The sequence below is a fragment of the Lissotriton helveticus genome, chromosome 6 (assembly GCF_964261635.1).
Source record: "Lissotriton helveticus chromosome 6, aLisHel1.1, whole genome shotgun sequence".
Classification (NCBI taxonomy): domain Eukaryota; kingdom Metazoa; phylum Chordata; class Amphibia; order Caudata; family Salamandridae; genus Lissotriton; species Lissotriton helveticus.
Window position 1 is genome coordinate 1657925045 of NC_136067.1, and position 11478 is coordinate 1657936522.

At 43.5% G+C, this 11478-nt stretch overlaps 1 protein-coding gene across 1 annotated transcript in view; it reads right to left on the reverse strand.

The window, feature by feature from the left end:
- The window catches only part of LRRN4 (leucine rich repeat neuronal 4), a 232106-nt gene extending 221373 nt beyond the window's left edge, over positions 1–10733 (reverse strand). The window contains exon 1 of the mRNA XM_078649518.1: positions 10623–10733. The gene's annotated coding sequence lies outside the window, so the exon portion shown is untranslated. The remainder of the gene's footprint in view (positions 1–10622) is intronic.
- Between the last annotated feature and the right edge of the window lie 745 nt (positions 10734–11478).

Consider the following 11478-nt stretch of genomic DNA (forward strand, 5'->3'; position numbering starts at 1 on the left):
ATCTTTCAAATCCTTAATCCGCCCCATCACTTATTTCTGTTGTAACCGCCATGCCAAAACAACGGCCCACGGCTTCCCCATATTCATGCATTTGTTTTTTATTTACCAAATATTTACGAGCATTTTCAATGTTCCAAATCCCTTCTATTTTAGCCCTCACCTGTTCGATAGCTTTTTCACATTCCTCAGTATTGTTTGCCCCTAATCTAACTCCCTGGATTAACTTATCCTGAGCGTCCTGAAGCCTTACATACAAATCCTGTGTCTCTGCCTTTATCCTCCGATTTTGCCCATATACAAAATGTAACACTTCCCCCCTAAAGCATGCTTTAAATGAGTCCCAGACTATTGTACAATGAGCCGGATTCTTATTATTAATAAAAAACTCACTGACCCACCGTGACATTTGTTCCTTAAAACTCTCATTTGAGCAAAGTTTGCGATCAAATTAGAATGACCTTATGAGTGGGAGCTGAGTGTCAACTTTTAATATCATTGAAATCAGGGAGTGATCTGAGGTAATCCTTGGCCAGGTTTGAATTGCAATGCCATATTTTAAAGAGAGAGACAAAAAAAAGTAATCCAGACGAGCAAAATTTATGAGGGTAAGAATAATAAGTGAACCCTGGACTTGTCGGATTTAAATTGCTCCAAACATCAATCAAAGCATGATCACACCGTGGATTCCGCCCTTGATATCCCCGTGGTCCTCTCTGCAAATCTAGATTTGTTAAATTAATGTTCATGTTCCCACATAAGATCAACGGTGCCCCCCATAATGCTAATTCAATGTATAGTTCTTCAAAAATAGAAGCATCATCCAAATTGGATCCATATACAACACAGATTGTAAACTTAACCCGCCCAAAAGCACATTCTGCAATAACCCATCTTCCGCACCGATCAGCTAAGCACCGTCCCTTAGTAACCCTGTTATCTTTAGCTAATATCGCTACTCCTCTGATCATGGATGACTGTTGTGAAGCCACTGCTAATGAGTAGCCCAAGGTTTCTAAAATTGCCCTTTGTGCCCAGGGTATATGCGTCTCTTGGAGACAAACCACATCAGGCTGAATGTTTCGTAATTCAGCTGTCACTCGATTCATTTTACTCCAACTATTAAGACAGGAGACATTCCAAGTACAAATTTGTACCCCCTAAGCTGCCATATTGCTTGTTCAGTTGTTGCTATTGTCCAAGCTATCTCAAATTGCTGAATAAAGCCGATATAATATACTTGCATTTGCCGAAATTCTCTTTATTAATTTCTTGAATAACTGTGAATATTTCTCCCTTTTTCCCCCACCCTTGTGACCCGTTCCCTAACCCCTCCTCCCCCCCTGAAGAAGCCCACCCTTCCACCCCCCACCCCCCCGAAACAAGGCTTTAGGACTAATGGTCCTACAGATGCAGACTAGCGTGATCCCCCTTGCCACCCCCCACGACTCTAATCATTTTCCAGTGTATATTGCCATATGACATCAGAAAATAAAAACCAAAAGCGATATAATAACAATTTACACAAATCCATATGTTAACCAGCGTGAAATTCTGTTGCACCACAGAGTCAACCTTGTCCTCCCACTAAAGAGTTTTGAGAAATTTGTTAGCAGATCCCTCGTTAGTAAAAAAATGTGTGCACTCTTTATAAATTACTTTCAGTTTTGCCGGGTTCAATAAATAAGACTGCGCACCTTTACCCTGAAATTGAGCAATTAATTCACGTAACTGCCACCGTAATTCAACTGTAAATCTGCAAAAATCAGGTTGCACAAAAAATTCAAAATCACCCCCAGATCTTTTCTTATATGGATGGGCAAGCTGAAAAATTTCTTCACATGCCAAAAAACTATTAAGTGAAATAAGAAAAGCCCTAGGTTTTTCTTTTGAGGGGGTCAGCATTAAAAGAAATACGTCGAGTGAAAGGGAAGCGATGCGCTCTTTCAATTTCACGGTCCCAATCCCATTTTGAGAGTTCCGGAAAGGCTTTTTTGAATAGTTCTACAATAAAGCACCGAGGATCCTGTCCTTCCTTCCCCTCTGGAACCTGAAGAATACGCAAATTATTGCGCCTTGCCCGGTTTTTAATGTACGCCATCTTCCAAGCTATATCCTCCCTTCCTGCTTGCAGGGAGGTAGTATTTGTTTTTTGCTGGAGTAAATCGTCCTCCAAATTGGAAATTCGCGTTTCAGCCTCATTAAATCGAGAAACGAAGTCCGCATGAGACCGCGACATTCTCCGCACTGAATTCTGTAACTTCTTACAAATATTTGGCATTCTTCGACTCTCTTCCCTATTTTCAGTCCGAAGAGACATTATAGACTGGTAGATTAGGGAGAGAGAAATATCTTCTTCAGCGATTTCTGCACTCGCCCCCCCCCCCCCGTCCACCAGTGTTAGTTCCAGTCTTTTACGGACTGTGTCCACTTTTTCATCACTTTGTTCGGTCAGTTACTCCAGTAGTAAACTGCTGTGATCGCTTCCTTCGTTCACACTCATTTGTGCTGCATATTGGGGTACCAGGCCTTCACATGATGACATAGACTGCTCAGATAGTGAATAGTAATCCCCTGACTCAGCGTCATATTGTTGCAGCTGATCCCCCTATTCTGCATGCCCCACTAGCTCCTGCCCCTTCCATATTAACCGATGCTGTTATATCACCATTCTGTGCACTCAATCCTCCTGAGCTGGTTATTTCATCAACACAGGTATCCACCCAGTTTACCATTAATACCACTGAGGCTGCCTGGTTGACTAAGTCATTCTGAACTGCCCTCTGTGCAATTGCCCCAGCGCCTTCACTCAAGCTCTTACTCATGCCGGGCTGAGAAGACACATCCACTTGCTCATGCACGGGAAGACCTGTATTTATAGGTAAAGAGGGTGGAGGTGGGGGGAGGCTGTTGTTTTCCACGTCGTTTATCTATATTAACGGAAAATATTGCCGGTATTTTCTTAGCTTCTAGGGCCGCTTTTCCCCCGACGGCACCATCTGAAGCCTTGCCTTTCCCAGCAGCTGCTGAGAGATTCTGACCGCCCTCATCGCTCACCTGGGTGCTCCGCTATTCTCCCCCAAGGCTGACGTGACTCCTGAGACTCCCAGCTCTTGAACAGGAGCTTGTATGCCATCCTGGACTCGAGGCATCCTGTGCCTCCCTTGGGGGGCATAATTCCCGTTTCTTGTCTCCCTATTCCTCTAGTCACAGTCTTAAATCCAAAAAAAAAAGGGCGAGCAGTTGGATTCTTCAGACCAGCCGCGTCCTTCTCGCCAGCACCTGGTCGACTTCGAATCCGCCCACCAGACCGTCACTCCGCTGCGCCGTACAGAAGCTGAATCTCCGCCTCTCCCCCGTCCAGCACACCGTCGAGGAACCGAGAAGCCAGGCACAGAAAGGGGTTCTCCGCATAAAGGTTTGAGCGCTATTTTGTTTCTTCCGGTTTTTTCCTTTACAATTGCAACATTGCGTCACACTTTCTTGAAGAGTCGAGTGTTAGGAGCAGCAAGGAACGCTTGTCCTACACGTCCGCGGGTGCCATCTTGCCTCTCCAGATTGTTGCCTTCCTTTGCTGAATCCGTTTTTGTTTGCTTGTAGGACTCTGCTTACTTTACTACTGCTGACCAGTGGTAAATGCTTGTGCTCCCTCCCTTAAACATGGTAAAATTGCCCTATCCATGGTTGACACATTTAATTTACTTAGAAGTCCCTAATACATGGTACTGCCTTTATCCAGCGCCTATAAAATAAATGTGACTAGCGGGCTGCAGCACTCTTTGTGTCACACACTAAAGTTACTAGTTAAAACATGTCTCAGGCCTGCTGCTGCAGCCTGTAGTGCAATTTTATACCGCAATTTCCACCTGGGAAAATAAACCTTTTGCCAGGCCTAAACTTTCCTTTTTAATGCTGATATGCCACCCCTAAGGTAGACCTCAAAGGCTCATATGACATGGTGCAGAGTATTTAAAGAGCAGTACATGAGTAGTTAAGTTTTCCTGTCCTGGTAGTGAAAGAGCCCCAAATTCGATTTTCTCTTTATCAAGGCTAACTCTCTCAGAGAGTAACACTGGGTAACCTTGTTACAGTTAATAAGTGATAACTTCAGTTTGGGAGCAGATGGAGAAATACTTCTTTCAATCATTTGAATTACATTTAAAATCCTCTTTAATGGTAAAGTCAGATTTTAAGGCAATATTCTGAAAATGCCGAAGTTCACATTTTGCTGTCTCGACCAAGTGTGCCTTTCTGCTAGCATCCAGGGTCACATGACTGTTAATGGCTCTCCTGTGGTGTGAGGTGTATTCTCCAGAGAGGGTACTAAGGGCCTTAGGTGTATTGATGGGGGTTCTTCTCCTGGGCAGGATGGCTTAGGGGTTGAACTCAGCCTTTTCTGAGCTTAAAAAAGGTAGCCTAAGAGCTGTGCCCACCATCTACCTGACTTCTAAAAATGTCGTCCTATGACTGTCAAATGCAGCCTACACCTGAGCCTGTCTGCCTTTTTTTACCCTAGGCTGTTTGCTGGCAGACCCAGGCAAAGTGGAAGAATGGGCCAAAACCAATTTAGGGGCAGACAACATGGTGATCCCACTCACAGGCTGGCACAAAGTGTAAAAGTGGCACCCTTGGAATCGTTCATCAGAACACTCCTAGACCCGTGAAAACTCAGAAGAAGGACTGTTCTCCTGTCTGAAGCCTGAATGAATACTTGACCTGCTTTCCTTGGGCCCTGGACTCCAGAAGTGACTCGAAGGATCAACTGGCTGACCGACTGTTTGAGCTGTAGGAACACAACAAGCTTCCAGATGCCTCCCTTGCAACTGTCCAACTGACTAGCACCAACTGGGCCTGTCTGTACCCTGGCTGCTGGCCTCTGTTAGAGTGAGTCCTCCCAATTGGTGCCTCCCCATTAAATTAATCTTGACTGGTGTCAGCGTGTATTCCTCAAACCTGAAAACTGCAAGAACTGCACTGCAGGTGAAATGCAGAAACTCTGGGCTCTTCACCTCAACAATGACCTCCTGCATTGCCCGCCAACATGAAGCTCCACAGATAACCTGCTCTTCACAAAAGCAAATACCATCCATGCCTCCCACCAACATGAAGCTCTGATGGCACCCTGCTCTTTGCCTACAACGATCTCCTTGCGACCTCCACCAAAGCGAAACTCTGGCTGATGTTCCTCACGTGGAACTGGACTGTCTTAGAAGGTAAACTTTCCACAAGGACAAACTTGGTCCCTATATTCGACCCCCAACTTATCATGTTCGGCCTGCCTTTGACCTGGTCCAGCACGACCAGATATATGCAAGTGTTGCTTTGTGCATCTTGGTGCTATTTTCACCTGAAAAGTTAAAAATGTATGTCTTTGAATCTTTTTGAATTATTGTCGTTTTGGTTTAATTGTATACATTAAAATGTATTCGATTTTTCTAATTTGGTTTGGGACTTATTTAGTGTTGTATTTGTGTTGTATTTTCACCTTATTACTGTTTGAGTGAAACATAAAAACTTTACACATTGCCTCTAAGTTAAGCCTGACTGCTTTTGTGCCAAGCTACCAGAGGGTTAAGCACAGATAAATGTAGGGCCTTTTGTGGTTTACCCTGACAAGGATTCTGTGTATTACTTGAGTGGGGCTCTCTCACCCCTCTCAACTAATAACCCAATTTCTCATATACCCATATATGAAAAAAATCAAATAAAAGTGACAACTTTTTTTTGTGGTTCAGGCACCAATCTTCTGGATTGGCCTGCAGGTAGACCTTTGAATTTGGCCTGATGACCACACTTTCTTTCATTAACTAACCGCCTGCCACCTTACAGAAGAGTAAACTACAGGGGTTATTTACACGCCCTTTGCGTCGACGGTGCGTCACTTTTAACATGGGGAAAAGTGGTGCACCAGTGGCGCACGGGGCTTGTAAATAAGCCCCTACATATTTAGAAATAGTACTCATATGTCATGTAGGTCAAACTTTTAGTTAGGACCAAGAGGCTATCAGTTGGACATCGGGAGCATGCAAAAACCATCTGACTTAACATACAATACTAACGTAACATGATAACTAGGGGTTCTGGAATTTCCAGAGGATTGGAAATAAGGTGAATTTCATCTACTGGGCGAAAAACAAATCAGTGTTTCCTTGCCGATTACCACATGTTTTCCTCCAACATTTCACAAGGAGATTTTGGCTGCTTTCAGCATGCGAAATCTGTGTGAAAGAGCAACGCTCATAATTCTGATGGACCAGCTAACTCCAGTTACCGGACCCACCCAAATCCACTCATAATGAGGACCTACGAGTCAATGAATATTGTCACTTTAAGCAGAATCTCAATAGAAATGGTATTATACTGTTTACATAGTGATGTACTGTACCTGTTAAAGGAGATGCAACTTGTATGATATGCATGCTTGGGAGACTTTAAGTTTCCAGTGTGGCCTATTTGGTAAGTGTTGAGTATGATTTGTGAGGCTGACTGCTGCTCCAGTCATTATTATCACCACTGTGGTGCAATGTGTTTTGAGTTTTCGTTCTTCTGCAACAGTGCCTGCCTGAGAGTGTTAGTACTCTCTTTCAGGCATGGTTGATAACTCGTCTCATGTAAGCTCTCTGGACATGTCTATGCTGCATATCTGTGGACGGTTCCATACATCTGTGAATGTCAGAACAATTCCTGTGGTACCAAAGAAATTGCCCCACAATCAGATTGTCCTTCATGGCTCTCGGCTGAAATGATGTACAATGTAGAGGAGGGGAGTTTTTATCCAACGGATTTTGATGTACACATGTCACCAAGACGCCACCACTAGCTACTATAGCCAAGTCCAGATAGGAGGTTGACTATTTACTTCATCCTCACCTCAACCTTTGATGTCCTGACTTGCAGTTCGCCTATTAGCTTCGGATTAAGTGTTACATTATGGAAGAGATTGCATTTGGATGGGACACGAGTCCGAATTAAATTTGCTTCTACAATGGATCAAACAGTTTGATCCACATTTGCACTTCACATTGAACATAAGTAAATAGTCAACCTCATATCTGAACTTGGATATAGTAGCTAGTGGTGGTGTCTTGGTGACATGTGTTCATCAAAATGCCTGGAAGAGAGCACTCTCGGGCAGGCACTGTTGGAGAAGAACGAAAAACACAAAATACATTGCACCCCTGTGGTGATAATCTTGGACCCTTTGGCTACAAAAGTGCACAATTTCATTTGCAGGAATTGTCCCTTGATGAATGCAGGTTTACTAGTGACTCCTCCACCTTGTTTTGCCTTTTGCCAATCCAAGAATCTCAAAGACAAATTGGTTCATACAAGGGCTAGAAACAAATGGGTATTAACACCTCATTGACAGCTTCAAGAGGTTATTTCACATATGGGGAGGGCAATGTCAGAAAGCTGACTAAACCAACCAAGAGTGTTACACTCTGCAATGAACGTGTTTGGTTCCAAAACAAACTGACAAACTGCAACATTTGTTCAGTGACATGTCGATTAAGATGCCACTGTGACCTTTTTTATATTGGTTTAACCACTAGGAAAGTGAAGACATGCATGCAGGAGCATATTAGTAAGATAAGAGCAGGAAAACTGACAATTAACCTTGTCTGATGAACTCGGAGTGGACTCTGTTAGAGCAGGTTGACAGCAGACTGGATGGAGCGTAGAATGTGGAGTTGGAATGGCCGGACAGGTCTAAAGGATTTAGTAGAGTGGCATGAGCTTCACAACTGGTTACCACTTTTGGGGTGTAGGAACAACTATGCACCCTTACATTCCTCCCTGACCCATGCAAGATAGACTTCATTACCGGTTTTCTCTATACGAGCCTTGATGCCATATCTTTAGCACTGGTGTGTAACATTTGTTTTTCAACCCCATGACGACATGGATGAGTTAAGCATTTTTTAGTATTCATCATGTGATGGTCAATTCTCCATGTTTCTATTAAGTGGGGAATGACTTGCTTTTGAGGGCATTAGCCGGCTACAGGCTTATCACAGCCTCATTTTCTCATTTCCCGGACTTAGACTTTCCACCCAATGCTTCACTGTGCTTAAGACATAATGAGTTATGGACTGGATTGCCTCCGATATGAACTTGAAAAGTTTCAACTGTTCATCCTGTGGGAAAATTGTCTTTTTGAGACTTGGCAACACATAGCCTAACAAAAGTAGAATTACACAATAGCTACAAGTAGACAATACAACAGATTGTGCACTTCAAAATACCATGGCTGGCTTTTTTTTTTTGACAACATTTTATATAGCGCAAACTTGACCCAAAGGTATCAGGTATCAGAGCACTTTACAGGAGCACCAGTTGTGTTACATGAGGACACATTCATTTTTTTTGGTCAGGAACGGGGAGATTAAGTGATTGGCCCAGAATCACAGGATGTTGCGCGTCCTTGCCGAAATTCAAACCTGGTTCCCCAGATTTAAGGTTGACCGCCGTAGCCTTTAGGCCAACTCCTCTCCCTCTTTTGGTTGAGCTTGATACATATTAATCATTGCCACTATTTGACCTGGACCAACCAATTCCACGCTTCAGATTGTTATGAAGCACAATCCAATTGTGCACCACTTTGCGCTTGAATATATTGATTACCTTGATTCAGACTTGGAAAAAGTCCCAGTGACAAAACATGCATCGGAGGCCACTTTGCCTGTGATGTCACGCCTTGCTCCATAAGACCCATGAAAAATACTAATACTGAGAGAAATAAATACAAAAGACACATACTTTGACTTATAAGTACGTTATTTTTCAACTATACAGTTACTAGTGGACTTTCTTGTGTGCTTTTGAACCTTTTGTTTCCAAATTTAATGGCCTGGATCCTTTTCTAGATGGACCAGTTTAACCCAAAGTGGCAGTGTGTGCGTAACACTAAAGCACCACCTCTAGGAACTATTTTCCTTTGATGTTATACATTATTTCTTTGACTATGTAATGGCTTTTTGAATGTGTGAACTTGTATGACATAGCCATCACCTGTTCTGTTTGTCTATGTTAATTAAGGATAAAGGTCTCTCTTTGAACACATTTAGTTTTGTGGTCATGAGACCTAGTGCTTTGGAATATTGCATATTCCAAAGCAGAGGACACAATACACTAGTGTTGAAGGAATCACTTTATTGGCGCTTACTAGATCCTTTATGCCATAAGGCTGTGTGACGTGGCAAGCATCCCTACATACACAGGTGTACCCCGAGAATGAGAAGCACCCCCTGTTGGAACTGCGAACCAGTTGCCACTATGGTTGCTTACATAAGGAGTCTCCTATTTTTTTTGGATCATTACTCAACACCACTTCGTTTTAACACTCATTGACACCCCTTCGGAACCTTGACATATACCGTTTTTTTGCAGCTATGGAAATGGATTTCAGGTGGTGAATTGAAAGGGCATCACAAGGGGTGTAGGAGTCTGGGGGTTATTTTTGTTGGTTTGGTTATGAGTGCAGTGTGCTCCTTATCTTCTTTAACTTCCTTTTAAACTCTTTGTTGTGATAATGTTGTGATAACGGTATCTGTATATCATGCTAGTAGATTATGCATGTGTGATACAGATTTGCATGACCCACTCTAGCTGTACACTAGGGAGAGAATGTGGCCTACCGGCCGGTTAGGCCGGTGGAGCTGGGGAAGCGGGCTCGAGTCTTGGAAGGGACGCTCAACATAAAGACCTACATTTTCTGTATTGTATTTGATTTCCTAACTGGTCATTTTAATGCAGTTATATAGCTGCCAAAGCTTGGAAAAAATCAAAGTTTATCAGGGAAAATTGCCGTGCTCTGAATTTGTTATCTAATGCTTCGAAGGTTAAGGCTGATTTTGCAAGTAACACAAGACATGTCTGCTCATGCTTCATTGTTATTGTTGTCTTGTGTGATCCCTGGGATCTAATTTAATTTGTTAAACTCTGTCTCCTCCGATTTAAATTTTAGGTCCTTTCAACGGGTCCACGATTTTTGTCTGTGTATTTTTCTTTACTTAGCTTTCACAAATGTCTTTGTTGCCCTCGGGAGATACGAATGCACTTTACAAAAGCCGTAATCAACAAATAAATATACAAATTACACTGATGATCTTTTCTACTGTCCTCTACTACCTAGCCTCATGGTCAAGTTCGCCAGCGGAACAGCCGGACTGCGATGGTCAAATTCTAAACCAGCTGCTGAGAGTCAAGTAGCACTCTGCACGCCACCCACAGTAAGAAAAACATAAACAAAAGCATCTTATTAACAACAGCACCAAATTCCTACATTTAGGCTGATTGTTGAATGGGAAAGAACAAAGCACGAAGTAGAACCTCTGTTATACAACGGAGAGTACACCTTAAATTGGAAAGTACGTCTTAAAATGTTCTTGCTCGGTCTATTCTCGATTCTATTTTCATTGCGGCGCATGTTTATTTCTTTGGCCAGTAAGCATTTTGTGGAATTACAGATGTCACTGAGATGTGTGAATCCGCCGCATATCATGACACATTCCCAGCTCCACACTCACGCAGGAAAAGTTGGCAAACAGAAATTCGCTGTATTAACACTTATTTACAGCGAAAAAATACAGACGAGTATTCTCCGTAACAAAGCAGGTACTTACCAGAGAATGCGACTCCTTCAGCCCGGGCTGCTGTGCGATGGAGGCGAGTGAGTGACACTGACACAGGCCAGGACTGGCGCGAGCTGCTCCTCTCCGTCTGCCGCCCCCCTGCACTGCTGCCCACGGCTCGCGCTGACTCCCACACCGACTGCAGGGTGGGACCGGGACGGGGGCTGTCCAAGAATGTTCCAGCCATTAAAAAAAACACAAGTTAGTGGAAGGGCGTTCTAGTTACTCAGGTGTGACTTATATATTCAATAAAGCATACATCACATCGGACATGCGCTGCTTTACACTCCCACGGGAAGACTGTTTGGTCCACTTGTCAAAAGCGTTCCGACTGGACTGGTGCAACGTAACTAAACGAAGCATCCCTTACGCACGTATGCCAGACATACGCTAACGTAGGAAGTTGGAATAGGGATGACCGAAGCGCGCAACATCCTGAGGACGAATCCACGGGTGTCGCCAGAATCCTCCGGCCTGCACTCCTCGCGCCCAAAGTTAGCAGGCGTCAGGCACTGTCAATGCCTCATAGGATAGTGGTTTACTTTGTTGAAGGGCAGTTCCCATCCAACTGCATATGCAGGCGCTGTATTTATATTACCGCCTACAGTGGTATATAGGACTCCCTAGAGTTCTCATGATGTCCAAGTACAAGTGATAGAAGCTGAGCATCTCTGCTGTTCTTGGTCTCAAACTTTGCATCCTATGTGTAGTCGGAATTTATGATGGTATTGAAAGCATAAATTCAAGTGCCCTGATGCAAAGTGATGGGAGCTGAAACCCAGAGCTATTCTCAATTACCCAAATCTGACACTGGACAGTCACAGAGCTCAGCTCCACAACTGTATTG